Source organism: Crinia signifera, chromosome 6 (assembly GCF_055691185.1).
Source record: "Crinia signifera chromosome 6, ASM5569118v1, whole genome shotgun sequence".
Classification (NCBI taxonomy): domain Eukaryota; kingdom Metazoa; phylum Chordata; class Amphibia; order Anura; family Myobatrachidae; genus Crinia; species Crinia signifera.
This window is the reverse complement of record NC_139222.1, coordinates 206,506,125-206,522,178: the sequence shown is the minus strand read 5'-3', so window position 1 is coordinate 206,522,178 and position 16,054 is coordinate 206,506,125. Positions and strand designations below refer to the sequence as shown.

Below are 16,054 nucleotides of genomic sequence, written 5' to 3'. Positions count from 1 at the left end.
TTATATGGCAGCTTTGGGAAGTTAGCAAAGAAAGAAATTAGCTGTTATAACAATGTGATGATGAACACTTACTTTTTAATTGAATTGCATTCTTGTGGATAGAACAATGAAAACATCAACCTCTAACAATATATATATATCAATAATAAATGTGACAGCAGTGGGATTTGAACCCACGCCTCCGAAGAGACTGGAGCCTTAATCCAGCGCCTTAGACCGCTCGGCCATGCTACCTCATGGGTGCAGTGTTCATGTGGCTCAAAAATCTATCAAATGATTATTTAAATGTGTTTTGTTCACTTTATATGAAGTAACAAAACATATTGAGATTTATTAGAGCATTCACATATGGTTAGGGTTAGGTACGTGATACTGGGGCTTGGGTTTCTGGTGGTCATTGCAATATTAGGGACATCTCAATGCTCACAATACTGACACTTGCTAGGCAAGCCTTCTAACTTTCAACATCGAGCTCCTAACTCTAACACTGAACATACCTGCAGCCTATCCTTAATTCTTTTCCTTCCAATGCCTAACCCCAAAACCTCTTAGTATCTTACCATGACCCTTCCTATCTGCATCATAACCTTAAACATACTCCTATAGTTTCAAACTCTTAACCTCCCTTCTTAGTGCCTAACCATTACCCCACCCCCTGCCATTGAACCATAACATCCCCTACACATAGGACAGAGTTCCAAAATCAGTCGTTTTACAAGTGTTTGGGATTCTGCTATCAGTTTCCTGACTTGCAGCTTCCCGAATGCCAGGATGCCCAATGCATCCAATTGTAATCACTTCAAGTTAATTTTTATGTCTCTACAGTCTTTAGAAATATTTTTGAAAAGTATCTAGTAAATATGATAAACGTTTTTGAACTCTGTTGTTGAATTGTCCCAGCAACTATCATACACCAGATAGAATTTGAACTTTAAGAGAAAATAACTGATTTTGTTTTTGGAAGATAATTATGGCAGCAGTGGGATTTGAACCCACGCCTCCGAAGAGACTGAAGCCTAAATCCAGCGCCTTAGACCGCTCGGCCATGCTACCACACTTAAAGGTAACTCATAGTTTCTCACAGTCTGGAATCTAGAACTAGAATTACAGAAAATGTTGTTGTTGTATTAAAGAAATACGTAAAAATATGTTTTATGTTAAGCATTTTAGATGCTCATAGATTAACATAAGTGAGAAAAGATTTTTTTTAAAAAGAATATTGGTTGCCATGCAATCTAGATGAGAAATGGTTAATTTTTAATTAATTTGCATTTTAGTCGAGTTTACCACTTTGAAACCAATCACTGACATTTTCTTTGGAAAATTTATATGGCAGCTTTGGGAAGTTAGCAAAGAAAGAAATGAGCTGTTATAACAATGTGATGATGAACACTTACTTTTTAATTGAATTGCATTCTTGTGGATAGAACAATGAAAACATCAACCTCTAACAATATATATATCAATAATAAATGTGGCAGCAGTGGGATTTGAACCCACGCCTCCGAAGAGACTGGAGCCTTAATCCAGCGCCTTAGACCGCTCGGCCATGCTACCTCATGGGTGCAGTGTTCATGTGGCTCAAAAATCTATCAAATGATTATTTAAATGTGTTTTGTTCACTTTATATGAAGTAACAAAACATATTGAGATTTATTAGAGCATTCACATATGGTTAGGGTTAGGTACGTGATACTGGGGCTTGGGTTTCTGGTGGTCATTGCAATATTAGGGACATCTCAATGCTCACAATACTGACACTTGCTAGGCAAGCCTTCTAACTTTCAACATCGAGCTCCTAACTCTAACACTGAACATACCTGCAGCCTATCCTTAATTCTTTTCCTTCCTTAAATATGTTTTATGTTAAGCATTTTAGATGCTCTTAACATAAGTGAGAAAAGATTTTTTTTAAAATGAATATTGGTTGCCATGCAATCTAGATGAGAAATGGTTAATTTTTAATTAATTTGCATTTTAGTCGAGTTTACCACTTTGAAACCAATCACTGACATTTTCTTTGGAAAATTTATATGGCAGCTTTGGGAAGTTAGCAAAGAAAGAAATTAGCTGTTATAACAATGTGATGATGAACACTTACTTTTTAATTGAATTGCATTCTTGTGGATAGAACAATGAAAACATCAACCTCTAACAATATATATATCAATAATAAATGTGGCAGCAGTGGGATTTGAACCCACGCCTCCGAAGAGACTGGAGCCTTAATCCAGCGCCTTAGACCGCTCGGCCATGCTACCTCATGGGTGCAGTGTTCATGTGGCTCAAAAATCTATCAAATGATTATTTAAATGTGTTTTGTTCACTTTATATGAAGTAACAAAACATATTGAGATTTATTAGAGCATTCACATATGGTTAGGGTTAGGTACGTGATACTGGGGCTTGGGTTTCTGGTGGTCATTGCAATATTAGGGACATCTCAATGCTCACAATACTGACACTTGCTAGGCAAGCCTTCTAACTTTTAACATCGAGCTCCTAACTCTAACACTGAACATACCTGCAGCCTATCCTTAATTCTTTTCCTTCCTTAAATATGTTTTATGTTAAGCATTTTAGATGCTCTTAACATAAGTGAGAAAAGATTTTTTTTAAAAAGAATATTGGTTGCCATGCAATCTAGATGAGAAATGGTTAATTTTTAATTAATTTGCATTTTAGTCGAGTTTACCACTTTGAAACCAATCACTGACATTTTCTTTGGAAAATTTATATGGCAGCTTTGGGAAGTTAGCAAAGAAAGAAATTAGCTGTTATAACAATGTGATGATGAACACTTACTTTTTAATTGAATTGCATTCTTGTGGATAGAACAATGAAAACATCAACCTCTAACAATATATATATCAATAATAAATGTGGCAGCAATGGGATTTGAACCCACGCCTCCGAAGAGACTGGAGCCTTAATCCAGCGCCTTAGACCGCTCGGCCATGCTACCTCATGGGTGCAGTGTTCATGTGGCTCAAAAATCTATCAAATGATTATTTAAATGTGTTTTGTTCACTTTATATGAAGTAACAAAACATATTGAGATTTATTAGAGCATTCACATATGGTTAGGGTTAGGTACGTGATACTGGGGCTTGGGTTTCTGGTGGTCATTGCAATATTAGGGACATCTCAATGCTCACAATACTGACACTTGCTAGGCAAGCCTTCTAACTTTCAACATCGAGCTCCTAACTCTAACACTGAACATACCTGCAGCCTATCCTTAATTCTTTTCCTTCCAATGCCTAACCCCAAAACCTCTTAGTATCTTACCATGACCCTTCCTATCTGCATCATAACCTTAAACATACTCCTATAGTTTCAAACTCTTAACCTCCCTTCTTAGTGCCTAACCATTACCCCACCCCCTGCCATTGAACCATAACATCCCCTACACATAGGACAGAGTTCCAAAATCAGTCGTTTTACAAGTGTTTGGGATTCTGCTATCAGTTTCCTGACTTGCAGCTTCCCGAATGCCAGGATGCCCAATGCATCCAATTGTAATCACTTCAAGTTAATTTTTATGTCTCTACAGTCTTTAGAAATATTTTTGAAAAGTATCTAGTAAATATGATAAACGTTTTTGAACTCTGTTGTTGAATTGTCCCAGCAACTATCATACACCAGATAGAATTTGAACTTTAAGAGAAAATAACTGATTTTGTTTTTGGAAGATAATTATGGCAGCAGTGGAATTTGAACCCACGCCTCCGAAGAGTCTGGAGCCTAAATCCAGCGCCTTAGACCGCTCGGCCATGCTACCACACTAAAAGGTAACTCATAGTTTCTCACAGTCTGGAATCTAGAACTAGAATTACAGAAAATGTTGTTGTTGTATTAAAGAAATACGTCAAAATATGTTTTATGTTAAGCATTTTAGATGCTCTTAACATAAGTGAGAAAAGATTTTTTTTAAAAAGAATATTGGTTGCCATGCAATCTAGATGAGAAATGGTTAATTTTTAATTAATTTGCATTTTAGTCGAGTTTACCACTTTGAAACCAATTACTGACATTTTCTTTGGAAAATTTATATGGCAGCTTTGGGAAGTTAGCAAAGAAAGAAATTAGCTGTTATAACAATGTGATGATGAACACTTACTTTTTAATTGAATTACATTCTTTTGGATAGAACAATGAAAACATCAACCTCTAACAATATATATATCAATAATAAATGTGGCAGCAGTGGGATTTGAACCCACGCCTCCGAAGAGACTGGAGCCTTAATCCAGCGCCTTAGACCGCTCGGCCATGCTACCACACTTAAAGGTAACTCATAGTTTCTCACAGTCTGGAATCTAGAACTAGAATTACAGAAAATGTTGTTGTTGTATTAAAGAAATACGTAAAAATATGTTTTATGTTAAGCATTTTAGATGCTCATAGATTAACATAAGTGAGAAAAGATTTTTTTTAAAAAGAATATTGGTTGCCATGCAATCTAGATGAGAAATGGTTAATTTTTAATTAATTTGCATTTTAGTCGAGTTTACCACTTTGAAACCAATCACTGACATTTTCTTTGGAAAATTTATATGGCAGCTTTGGGAAGTTAGCAAAGAAAGAAATGAGCTGTTATAACAATGTGATGATGAACACTTACTTTTTAATTGAATTGCATTCTTGTGGATAGAACAATGAAAACATCAACCTCTAACAATATATATATCAATAATAAATGTGGCAGCAGTGGGATTTGAACCCACGCCTCCGAAGAGACTGGAGCCTTAATCCAGCGCCTTAGACCGCTCGGCCATGCTACCTCATGGGTGCAGTGTTCATGTGGCTCAAAAATCTATCAAATGATTATTTAAATGTGTTTTGTTCACTTTATATGAAGTAACAAAACATATTGAGATTTATTAGAGCATTCACATATGGTTAGGGTTAGGTACGTGATACTGGGGCTTGGGTTTCTGGTGGTCATTGCAATATTAGGGACATCTCAATGCTCACAATACTGACACTTGCTAGGCAAGCCTTCTAACTTTCAACATCGAGCTCCTAACTCTAACACTGAACATACCTGCAGCCTATCCTTAATTCTTTTCCTTCCTTAAATATGTTTTATGTTAAGCATTTTAGATGCTCTTAACATAAGTGAGAAAAGATTTTTTTTAAAATGAATATTGGTTGCCATGCAATCTAGATGAGAAATGGTTAATTTTTAATTAATTTGCATTTTAGTCGAGTTTACCACTTTGAAACCAATCACTGACATTTTCTTTGGAAAATTTATATGGCAGCTTTGGGAAGTTAGCAAAGAAAGAAATTAGCTGTTATAACAATGTGATGATGAACACTTACTTTTTAATTGAATTGCATTCTTGTGGATAGAACAATGAAAACATCAACCTCTAACAATATATATATCAATAATAAATGTGGCAGCAGTGGGATTTGAACCCACGCCTCCGAAGAGACTGGAGCCTTAATCCAGCGCCTTAGACCGCTCGGCCATGCTACCTCATGGGTGCAGTGTTCATGTGGCTCAAAAATCTATCAAATGATTATTTAAATGTGTTTTGTTCACTTTATATGAAGTAACAAAACATATTGAGATTTATTAGAGCATTCACATATGGTTAGGGTTAGGTACGTGATACTGGGGCTTGGGTTTCTGGTGGTCATTGCAATATTAGGGACATCTCAATGCTCACAATACTGACACTTGCTAGGCAAGCCTTCTAACTTTTAACATCGAGCTCCTAACTCTAACACTGAACATACCTGCAGCCTATCCTTAATTCTTTTTCTTCCATGCCTAACCCCAAAACTTTTTAGTATCTTACCATGACCCTTCCTATCTGCATCATAACCTTAAACATACTACTATAGTTCCAAACTCTTAACCTCCCTTCTTAGTGCCTAACCATTACCCCACCACCTTAGTGCCTAACCATTACCCCACCATAACATCCCCTACATATAGGACAGAGTTCCAAAATCAGTCGTTTTACAAGTGTTTGGGATTCTGCTATCAGTTTCCTGACTTGCAGCTTCCCGAATGCCAGGATGCCCAATGCATCCAATTGTAATCACTTCAAGTTAATTTTTATGTCTCTACAGTCTTTAGAAATATTTTTGAAAAGTATCTAGTAAATATGATAAACGTTTTTGAACTCTGTTGTTGAATTGTCCCAGCAACTATCATACACCAGATAGAATTTGAACTTTAAGAGAAAATAACTGATTTTGTTTTTGGAAGATAATTATGGCAGCAGTGGGATTTGAACCCACGCCTCCGAAGAGACTGGAGCCTAAATTCAGCGCCTTAGACCGCTCGGCCATGCTACCACACTTAAAGGTAACTCATAGTTTCTCACAGTCTGGAATCTAGAACTAGAATTACAGAAAATGTTGTTGTTGTATTAAAGAAATACGTAAAAATATGTTTTATGTTAAGCATTTTAGATGCTCTTAACATAAGTGAGAAAAGATTTTTTTTAAAAAGAATATTGGTTGCCATGCAATCTAGATGAGAAATGGTTAATTTTTAATTAATTTGCATTTTAGTCGAGTTTACCACTTTGAAACCAATCACTGACATTTTCTTTGGAAAATTTATATGGCAGCTTTGGGAAGTTAGCAAAGAAAGAAATTAGCTGTTATAACAATGTGATGATGAACACTTACTTTTTAATTGAATTGCATTCTTGTGGATAGAACAATGAAAACATCAACCTCTAACAATATATATATCAATAATAAATGTGGCAGCAATGGGATTTGAACCCACGCCTCCGAAGAGACTGGAGCCTTAATCCAGCGCCTTAGACCGCTCGGCCATGCTACCTCATGGGTGCAGTGTTCATGTGGCTCAAAAATCTATCAAATGATTATTTAAATGTGTTTTGTTCACTTTATATGAAGTAACAAAACATATTGAGATTTATTAGAGCATTCACATATGGTTAGGGTTAGGTACGTGATACTGGGGCTTGGGTTTCTGGTGGTCATTGCAATATTAGGGACATCTCAATGCTCACAATACTGACACTTGCTAGGCAAGCCTTCTAACTTTCAACATCGAGCTCCTAACTCTAACACTGAACATACCTGCAGCCTATCCTTAATTCTTTTCCTTCCTTAAATATGTTTTATGTTAAGCATTTTAGATGCTCTTAACATAAGTGAGAAAAGATTTTTTTTAAAAAGAATATTGGTTGCCATGCAATCTAGATGAGAAATGGTTAATTTTTAATTAATTTGCATTTTAGTCGAGTTTACCACTTTGAAACCAATCACTGACATTTTCTTTGGAAAATTTATATGGCAGCTTTGGGAAGTTAGCAAAGAAAGAAATTAGCTGTTATAACAATGTGATGATGAACACTTACTTTTTAATTGAATTGCATTCTTGTGGATAGAACAATGAAAACATCAACCTCTAACAATATATATATCAATAATAAATGTGGCAGCAGTGGGATTTGAACCCACGCCTCCGAAGAGACTGGAGCCTTAATCCAGCGCCTTAGACCGCTCGACCATGCTACCTCATGGGTGCAATGTTCATGTGGCTCAAAAATCTATCAAATGATTATTTAAATGTGTTTTGTTCACTTTATATGAAGTAACAAAACATATTGAGATTTATTAGAGCATTCACATATGGTTAGGGTTAGGTACGTGATACTGGGGCTTGTGTTTCTGGTGGTCATTGCAATATTAGGGACATCTCAATGCTCACAATTCAGACACTTGCTAGGTAAGCCTTCTAGCTTTCAACATCGAGCCCCTAACTTTAACACTGAACATACCTGCAGCCTATCCTTAATTCTTTTTCTTCCATGCCTAACCCCAAAACCTCTTAGTATCTTACCATGACCCTTCCTATCTGCATCATAACCTTAAACATACTACTATAGTTCCAAACTCTTAACCTCCCTTCTTAGTGCCTAACCATTACCCCACCACCTTAGTGCCTAACCATTACCCCACCATAACATCCCCTACATATAGGACAGAGTTCCAAAATCAGTCGTTTTACAAGTGTTTGGGATTCTGCTATCAGTTTCCTGACTTGCAGCTTCCCGAATGCCAGGATGCCCAATGCATCCAATTGTAATCACTTCAAGTTAATTTTTATGTCTCTACAGTCTTTAGAAATATTTTTGAAAAGTATCTAGTAAATATGATAAACGTTTTTGAACTCTGTTGTTGAATTGTCCCAGCAACTATCATACACCAGATAGAATTTGAACTTTAAGAGAAAATAACTGATTTTGTTTTTGGAAGATAATTATGGCAGCAGTGGGATTTGAACCCACGCCTCCGAAGAGACTGGAGCCTAAATCCAGCGCCTTAGACCGCTCGGCCATGCTACCACACTTAAAGGTAATTCATAGTTTCTCACAGTCTGGAATCTAGAACTAGAATTACAGAAAATGTTGTTGTTGTATTAAAGAAATACGTAAAAATATGTTTTATGTTAAGCATTTTAGATGCTCTTAACATAAGTGAGAAAAGATTTTTTTTAAAAAGAATATTGGTTGCCATGCAATCTAGATGAGAAATGGTTAATTTTTAATTAATTTGCATTTTAGTCGAGTTTACCACTTTGAAACCAATCACTGACATTTTCTTTGGAAAATTTATATGGCAGCTTTGGGAAGTTAGCAAAGAAAGAAATTAGCTGTTATAACAATGTGATGATGAACACTTACTTTTTAATTGAATTGCATTCTTGTGGATAGAACAATGAAAACATCAACCTCTAACAATATATATATCAATAATAAATGTGGCAGCAGTGGGATTTGAACCCACGCCTCCGAAGAGACTGGAGCCTTAATCCAGCGCCTTAGACCGCTCGGCCATGCTACCTCATGGGTGCAGTGTTCATGTGGCTCAAAAATCTATCAAATGATTATTTAAATGTGTTTTGTTCACTTTATATGAAGTAACAAAACATATTGAGATTTATTAGAGCATTCACATATGGTTAGGGTTAGGTACGTGATACTGGGGCTTGGGTTTCTGGTGGTCATTGCAATATTAGGGACATCTCAATGCTCACAATACTGACACTTGCTAGGCAAGCCTTCTAACTTTCAACATCGAGCTCCTAACTCTAACACTGAACATACCTGCAGCCTATCCTTAATTCTTTTCCTTCCAATGCCTAACCCCAAAACCTCTTAGTATCTTACCATGACCCTTCCTATCTGCATCATAACCTTAAACATACTCCTATAGTTTCAAACTCTTAACCTCCCTTCTTAGTGCCTAACCATTACCCCACCCCCTGCCATTGAACCATAACATCCCCTACACATAGGACAGAGTTCCAAAATCAGTCGTTTTACAAGTGTTTGGGATTCTGCTATCAGTTTCCTGACTTGCAGTTTCCCGAATGCCAGGATGCCCAATGCATCCAATTGTAATCACTTCAAGTTAATTTTTATGTCTCTACAGTCTTTAGAAATATTTTTTAAAAGTATCTAGTAAATATGATAAACGTTTTTGAACTCTGTTGTTGAATTGTCCCAGCAACTATCATACACCAGATAGAATTTGAACTTTAAGAGAAAATAACTGATTTTGTTTTTGGAAGATAATTATGGCAGCAGTGGGATTTGAACCCACGCCTCCGAAGAGACTGGAGCCTAAATCCAGCGCCTTAGACCGCTCGGCCATGCTACCACACTTAAAGGTAACTCATAGTTTCTCACAGTCTGGAATCTAGAACTAGAATTACAGAAAATGTTGTTGTTGTATTAAAGAAATACGTAAAAATATGTTTTATGTAAAGCATTTTAGATGCTCTTAACATAAGTGAGAAAAGATTTTTTTTAAAAAGAATATTGGTTGCCATGCAATCTAGATGAGAAATGGTTAATTTTTAATTAATTTGCATTTTAGTCGAGTTTACCACTTTGAAACCAATCACTGACATTTTCTTTGGAAAATTTATATGGCAGCTTTGGGAAGTTAGCAAAGAAAGAAATTAGCTGTTATAACAATGTGATGATGAACACTTACTTTTTAATTGAATTGCATTCTTGTGGATAGAACAATGAAAACATCAACCTCTAACAATATATATATCAATAATAAATGTGGCAGCAGTGGGATTTGAACCCACGCCTCCGAAGAGACTGGAGCCTTAATCCAGCGCCTTAGACCGCTCGGCCATGCTACCTCATGGGTGCAGTGTTCATGTGGCTCAAAAATCTATCAAATGATTATTTAAATGTGTTTTGTTCACTTTATATGAAGTAACAAAACATATTGAGATTTATTAGAGCATTCACATATGGTTAGGGTTAGGTACGTGATACTGGGGCTTGGGTTTCTGGTGGTCATTGCAATATTAGGGACATCTCAATGCTCACAATACTGACACTTGCTAGGCAAGCCTTCTAACTTTCAACATCGAGCTCCTAACTCTAACACTGAACATACCTGCAGCCTATCCTTAATTCTTTTCCTTCCTTAAATATGTTTTATGTTAAGCATTTTAGATGCTCTTAACATAAGTGAGAAAAGATTTTTTTTAAAAAGAATATTGGTTGCCATGCAATCTAGATGAGAAATGGTTAATTTTTAATTAATTTGCATTTTAGTCGAGTTTACCACTTTGAAACCAATCACTGACATTTTCTTTGGAAAATTTATATGGCAGCTTTGGGAAGTTAGCAAAGAAAGAAATTAGCTGTTATAACAATGTGATGATGAACACTTACTTTTTAATTGAATTGCATTCTTGTGGATAGAACAATGAAAACATCAACCTCTAACAATATATATATCAATAATAAATGTGGCAGCAGTGGGATTTGAACCCACGCCTCCGAAGAGACTGGAGCCTTAATCCAGCGCCTTAGACCGCTCGACCATGCTACCTCATGGGTGCAATGTTCATGTGGCTCAAAAATCTATCAAATGATTATTTAAATGTGTTTTGTTCACTTTATATGAAGTAACAAAACATATTGAGATTTATTAGAGCATTCACATATGGTTAGGGTTAGGTACGTGATACTGGGGCTTGTGTTTCTGGTGGTCATTGCAATATTAGGGACATCTCAATGCTCACAATTCAGACACTTGCTAGGTAAGCCTTCTAGCTTTCAACATCGAGCCCCTAACTTTAACACTGAACATACCTGCAGCCTATCCTTAATTCTTTTTCTTCCATGCCTAACCCCAAAACCTCTTAGTATCTTACCATGACCCTTCCTATCTGCATCATAACCTTAAACATACTACTATAGTTCCAAACTCTTAACCTCCCTTCTTAGTGCCTAACCATTACCCCACCACCTTAGTGCCTAACCATTACCCCACCATAACATCCCCTACATATAGGACAGAGTTCCAAAATCAGTCGTTTTACAAGTGTTTGGGATTCTGCTATCAGTTTCCTGACTTGCAGCTTCCCGAATGCCAGGATGCCCAATGCATCCAATTGTAATCACTTCAAGTTAATTTTTATGTCTCTACAGTCTTTAGAAATATTTTTGAAAAGTATCTAGTAAATATGATAAACGTTTTTGAACTCTGTTGTTGAATTGTCCCAGCAACTATCATACACCAGATAGAATTTGAACTTTAAGAGAAAATAACTGATTTTGTTTTTGGAAGATAATTATGGCAGCAGTGGGATTTGTTGTATTAAAGAAATACGTAAAAATATGTTTTATGTTAAGCATTTTAGATGCTCTTAACATAAGTGAGAAAAGATTTTTTTTAAAAAGAATATTGGTTGCCATGCAATCTAGATGAGAAATGGTTAATTTTTAATTAATTTGCATTTTAGTCGAGTTTACCACTTTGAAACCAATCACTGACATTTTCTTTGGAAAATTTATATGGCAGCTTTGGGAAGTTAGCAAAGAAAGAAATTAGCTGTTTGAACCCACGCCTCCGAAGAGACTGGAGCCTTAATCCAGCGCCTTAGACCGCTCGGCCATGCTACCTCATGGGTGCAGTGTTCATGTGGCTCAAAAATCTATCAAATGATTATTTAAATGTGTTTTGTTCACTTTACATGAAGTAACAAAACATATTGAGATTTATTAGAGCAGGCATGTCCAACCTGCGGCCCTCCAGATGTGCTAAAACTACACATCCCAGCATGCATTGCCATCATTCTAGCATTCCCTAATAGCCAAATTGTGGCAAGGCATTCTGGGATGTGTAGTTTTAGCACATCTGGAGGGCCGCAGGTTGGACATGCCTGTATTAGAGCATTCACATATGGTTAGGGTTAGGTACGTGATACTGGGGCTTGGGTTTCTGGTGGTCATTGCAATATTAGGGACATCTCAATGCTCACAATACTGACACTTGCTAGGCAAGCCTTCTAACTTTCAACATCGAGCTCCTAACTCTAACACTGAACATACCTGCAGCCTATCCTTAATTCTTTTCCTTCCTTAAATATGTTTTATGTTAAGCATTTTAGATGCTCTTAACATAAGTGAAAAAAGATTTTTTTTAAAAAGAATATTGGTTGCCATGCAATCTAGATGAGAAATGGTTAATTTTTAATTAATTTGCATTTTAGTCGAGTTTACCACTTTGAAACCAATCACTGACATTTTCTTTGGAAAATTTATATGGCAGCTTTGGGAAGTTAGCAAAGAAAGAAATTAGCTGTTATAACAATGTGATGATGAACACTTACTTTTTAATTGAATTGCATTCTTGTGGATAGAACAATGAAAACATCAACCTCTAACAATATATATATCAATAATAAATGTGGCAGCAGTGGGATTTGAACCCATGCCTCCGAAGAGACTGGAGCCTTAATCCAGCGCCTTAGACCGCTCGGCCATGCTACCTCATGGGTGCAATGTTCATGTGGCTCAAAAATCTATCAAATGATTATTTAAATGTGTTTTGTTCACTTTATATGAAGTAACAAAACATATTGAGATTTATTAGAGCATTCACATATGGTTAGGGTTAGGTACGTGATACTGGGGCTTGTGTTTCTGGTGGTCATTGCAATATTAGGGACATCTCAATGCTCACAATTCAGACACTTGCTAGGTAAGCCTTCTAGCTTTCAACATCGAGCCCCTAACTTTAACACTGAACATACCTGCAGCCTATCCTTAATTCTTTTTCTTCCATGCCTAACCCCAAAACCTCTTAGTATCTTACCATGACCCTTCCTATCTGCATCATAACCTTAAACATACTACTATAGTTCCAAACTCTTAACCTCCCTTCTTAGTGCCTAACCATTACCCCACCACCTTAGTGCCTAACCATTACCCCACCATAACATCCCCTACATATAGGACAGAGTTCCAAAATCAGTCGTTTTACAAGTGTTTGGGATTCTGCTATCAGTTTCCTGACTTGCAGCTTCCCGAATGCCAGGATGCCCAATGCATCCAATTGTAATCACTTCAAGTTAATTTTTATGTCTCTACAGTCTTTAGAAATATTTTTGAAAAGTATCTAGTAAATATGATAAACGTTTTTGAACTCTGTTGTTGAATTGTCCCAGCAACTATCATACACCAGATAGAATTTGAACTTTAAGAGAAAATAACTGATTTTGTTTTTGGAAGATAATTATGGCAGCAGTGGGATTTGAACCCACGCCTCCGAAGAGACTGGAGCCTAAATCCAGCGCCTTAGACCGCTCGGCCATGCTACCACACTTAAAGGTAACTCATAGTTTCTCACAGTCTGGAATCTAGAACTAGAATTACAGAAAATGTTGTTGTTGTATTAAAGAAATACGTAAAAATATGTTTTATGTTAAGCATTTTAGATGCTCTTAACATAAGTGAGAAAAGATTTTTTTTAAAAAGAATATTGGTTGCCATGCAATCTAGATGAGAAATGGTTAATTTTTAATTAATTTGCATTTTAGTCGAGTTTACCACTTTGAAACCAATCACTGACATTTTCTTTGGAAAATTTATATGGCAGCTTTGGGAAGTTAGCAAAGAAAGAAATTAGCTGTTATAACAATGTGATGATGAACACTTACTTTTTAATTGAATTGCATTCTTGTGGATAGAACAATGAAAACATCAACCTCTAACAATATATATATCAATAATAAATGTGGCAGCAGTGGGATTTGAACCCACGCCTCCGAAGAGACTGGAGCCTTAATCCAGCGCCTTAGACCGCTCGGCCATGCTACCTCATGGGTGCAGTGTTCATGTGGCTCAAAAATCTATCAAATGATTATTTAAATGTGTTTTGTTCACTTTATATGAAGTAACAAAACATATTGAGATTTATTAGAGCATTCACATATGGTTAGGGTTAGGTACGTGATACTGGGGCTTGGGTTTCTGGTGGTCATTGCAATATTAGGGACATCTCAATGCTCACAATACTGACACTTGCTAGGCAAGCCTTCTAACTTTCAACATCGAGCTCCTAACTCTAACACTGAACATACCTGCAGCCTATCCTTAATTCTTTTCCTTCCAATGCCTAACCCCAAAACCTCTTAGTATCTTACCATGACCCTTCCTATCTGCATCATAACCTTAAACATACTCCTATAGTTTCAAACTCTTAACCTCCCTTCTTAGTGCCTAACCATTACCCCACCCCCTGCCATTGAACCATAACATCCCCTACACATAGGACAGAGTTCCAAAATCAGTCGTTTTACAAGTGTTTGGGATTCTGCTATCAGTTTCCTGACTTGCAGTTTCCCGAATGCCAGGATGCCCAATGCATCCAATTGTAATCACTTCAAGTTAATTTTTATGTCTCTACAGTCTTTAGAAATATTTTTTAAAAGTATCTAGTAAATATGATAAACGTTTTTGAACTCTGTTGTTGAATTGTCCCAGCAACTATCATACACCAGATAGAATTTGAACTTTAAGAGAAAATAACTGATTTTGTTTTTGGAAGATAATTATGGCAGCAGTGGGATTTGAACCCACGCCTCCGAAGAGACTGGAGCCTAAATCCAGCGCCTTAGACCGCTCGGCCATGCTACCACACTTAAAGGTAACTCATAGTTTCTCACAGTCTGGAATCTAGAACTAGAATTACAGAAAATGTTGTTGTTGTATTAAAGAAATACGTAAAAATATGTTTTATGTTAAGCATTTTAGATGCTCTTAACATAAGTGAGAAAAGATTTTTTTTAAAAAGAATATTGGTTGCCATGCAATCTAGATGAGAAATGGTTAATTTTTAATTAATTTGCATTTTAGTCGAGTTTACCACTTTGAAACCAATCACTGACATTTTCTTTGGAAAATTTATATGGCAGCTTTGGGAAGTTAGCAAAGAAAGAAATTTGCTGTTATAACAATGTGATGATGAACACTTACTTTTTAATTGAATTGCATTCTTGTGGATAGAACAATGAAAACATCAACCTCTAACAATATATATATCAATAATAAATGTGGCAGCAGTGGGATTTGAACCCACGCCTCCGAAGAGACTGGAGCCTTAATCCAGCGCCTTAGACCGCTCGGCCATGCTACCTCATGGGTGCAGTGTTCATGTGGCTCAAAAATCTATCAAATGATTATTTAAATGTGTTTTGTTCACTTTATATGAAGTAACAAAACATATTGAGATTTATTAGAGCATTCACATATGGTTAGGGTTAGGTACGTGATACTGGGGCTTGGGTTTCTGGTGGTCATTGCAATATTAGGGACATCTCAATGCTCACAATACTGACACTTGCTAGGCAAGCCTTCTAACTTTCAACATCGAGCTCCTAACTCTAACACTGAACATACCTGCAGCCTATCCTTAATTCTTTTCCTTCCTTAAATATGTTTTATTTTAAGCATTTTAGATGCTTTTAACATAAGTGAGAAAAGATTTTTTTTTAAAAAGAATATTGGTTGCCATGCAATCTAGATGAGAAATGGTTAATTTTTAATTAATTTGCATTTTAGTCGAGTTTACCACTTTGAAACCAATCACTGACATTTTCTTTGGAAAATTTATATGGCAGCTTTGGGAAGTTAGCAAAGAAAGAAATTAGCTGTTATAACAATGTGATGATGAACACTTACTTTTTAATTGAATTGCATTCTTGTGGATAGAACAATGAAAA

At 36.2% G+C, this 16,054-nt stretch overlaps 20 non-coding genes across 20 annotated transcripts; all 20 read right to left on the bottom strand.

The window, feature by feature from the left end:
• Positions 1-152: 152 nt before the first annotated feature.
• On the bottom strand, positions 153-234 carry TRNAL-AAG (transfer RNA leucine (anticodon AAG)). The gene has a single exon. It is a non-coding gene; the product is annotated as a tRNA-Leu (tRNA).
• Positions 235-971: 737 nt separating this feature from the next.
• Positions 972-1,053, bottom strand: TRNAL-UAG (transfer RNA leucine (anticodon UAG)). Its single transcript has one exon. It is a non-coding gene; the product is annotated as a tRNA-Leu (tRNA).
• Positions 1,054-1,475: 422 nt separating this feature from the next.
• Positions 1,476-1,557, bottom strand: TRNAL-AAG (transfer RNA leucine (anticodon AAG)). Its single transcript has one exon. It is a non-coding gene; the product is annotated as a tRNA-Leu (tRNA).
• A 622-nt stretch (positions 1,558-2,179) lies between these two features.
• Positions 2,180-2,261, bottom strand: TRNAL-AAG (transfer RNA leucine (anticodon AAG)). The gene has a single exon. It is a non-coding gene; the product is annotated as a tRNA-Leu (tRNA).
• A 622-nt stretch (positions 2,262-2,883) lies between these two features.
• TRNAL-AAG (transfer RNA leucine (anticodon AAG)) lies at positions 2,884-2,965 on the bottom strand. Its single transcript has one exon. It is a non-coding gene; the product is annotated as a tRNA-Leu (tRNA).
• Positions 2,966-4,201: 1,236 nt separating this feature from the next.
• On the bottom strand, positions 4,202-4,283 carry TRNAL-AAG (transfer RNA leucine (anticodon AAG)). Its single transcript has one exon. It is a non-coding gene; the product is annotated as a tRNA-Leu (tRNA).
• Positions 4,284-4,705: 422 nt separating this feature from the next.
• On the bottom strand, positions 4,706-4,787 carry TRNAL-AAG (transfer RNA leucine (anticodon AAG)). The gene has a single exon. It is a non-coding gene; the product is annotated as a tRNA-Leu (tRNA).
• A 622-nt stretch (positions 4,788-5,409) lies between these two features.
• Positions 5,410-5,491, bottom strand: TRNAL-AAG (transfer RNA leucine (anticodon AAG)). Its single transcript has one exon. It is a non-coding gene; the product is annotated as a tRNA-Leu (tRNA).
• Positions 5,492-6,239: 748 nt separating this feature from the next.
• On the bottom strand, positions 6,240-6,321 carry TRNAL-UAG (transfer RNA leucine (anticodon UAG)). Its single transcript has one exon. It is a non-coding gene; the product is annotated as a tRNA-Leu (tRNA).
• A 417-nt stretch (positions 6,322-6,738) lies between these two features.
• On the bottom strand, positions 6,739-6,820 carry TRNAL-AAG (transfer RNA leucine (anticodon AAG)). Its single transcript has one exon. It is a non-coding gene; the product is annotated as a tRNA-Leu (tRNA).
• Positions 6,821-7,442: 622 nt separating this feature from the next.
• TRNAL-AAG (transfer RNA leucine (anticodon AAG)) lies at positions 7,443-7,524 on the bottom strand. Its single transcript has one exon. It is a non-coding gene; the product is annotated as a tRNA-Leu (tRNA).
• Positions 7,525-8,272: 748 nt separating this feature from the next.
• Positions 8,273-8,354, bottom strand: TRNAL-UAG (transfer RNA leucine (anticodon UAG)). The gene has a single exon. It is a non-coding gene; the product is annotated as a tRNA-Leu (tRNA).
• A 417-nt stretch (positions 8,355-8,771) lies between these two features.
• Positions 8,772-8,853, bottom strand: TRNAL-AAG (transfer RNA leucine (anticodon AAG)). Its single transcript has one exon. It is a non-coding gene; the product is annotated as a tRNA-Leu (tRNA).
• A 737-nt stretch (positions 8,854-9,590) lies between these two features.
• TRNAL-UAG (transfer RNA leucine (anticodon UAG)) lies at positions 9,591-9,672 on the bottom strand. Its single transcript has one exon. It is a non-coding gene; the product is annotated as a tRNA-Leu (tRNA).
• Positions 9,673-10,089: 417 nt separating this feature from the next.
• TRNAL-AAG (transfer RNA leucine (anticodon AAG)) lies at positions 10,090-10,171 on the bottom strand. Its single transcript has one exon. It is a non-coding gene; the product is annotated as a tRNA-Leu (tRNA).
• Positions 10,172-10,793: 622 nt separating this feature from the next.
• Positions 10,794-10,875, bottom strand: TRNAL-AAG (transfer RNA leucine (anticodon AAG)). The gene has a single exon. It is a non-coding gene; the product is annotated as a tRNA-Leu (tRNA).
• Positions 10,876-13,569: 2,694 nt separating this feature from the next.
• Positions 13,570-13,651, bottom strand: TRNAL-UAG (transfer RNA leucine (anticodon UAG)). The gene has a single exon. It is a non-coding gene; the product is annotated as a tRNA-Leu (tRNA).
• A 417-nt stretch (positions 13,652-14,068) lies between these two features.
• On the bottom strand, positions 14,069-14,150 carry TRNAL-AAG (transfer RNA leucine (anticodon AAG)). The gene has a single exon. It is a non-coding gene; the product is annotated as a tRNA-Leu (tRNA).
• A 737-nt stretch (positions 14,151-14,887) lies between these two features.
• On the bottom strand, positions 14,888-14,969 carry TRNAL-UAG (transfer RNA leucine (anticodon UAG)). The gene has a single exon. It is a non-coding gene; the product is annotated as a tRNA-Leu (tRNA).
• Positions 14,970-15,386: 417 nt separating this feature from the next.
• Positions 15,387-15,468, bottom strand: TRNAL-AAG (transfer RNA leucine (anticodon AAG)). The gene has a single exon. It is a non-coding gene; the product is annotated as a tRNA-Leu (tRNA).
• Between the last annotated feature and the right edge of the window lie 586 nt (positions 15,469-16,054).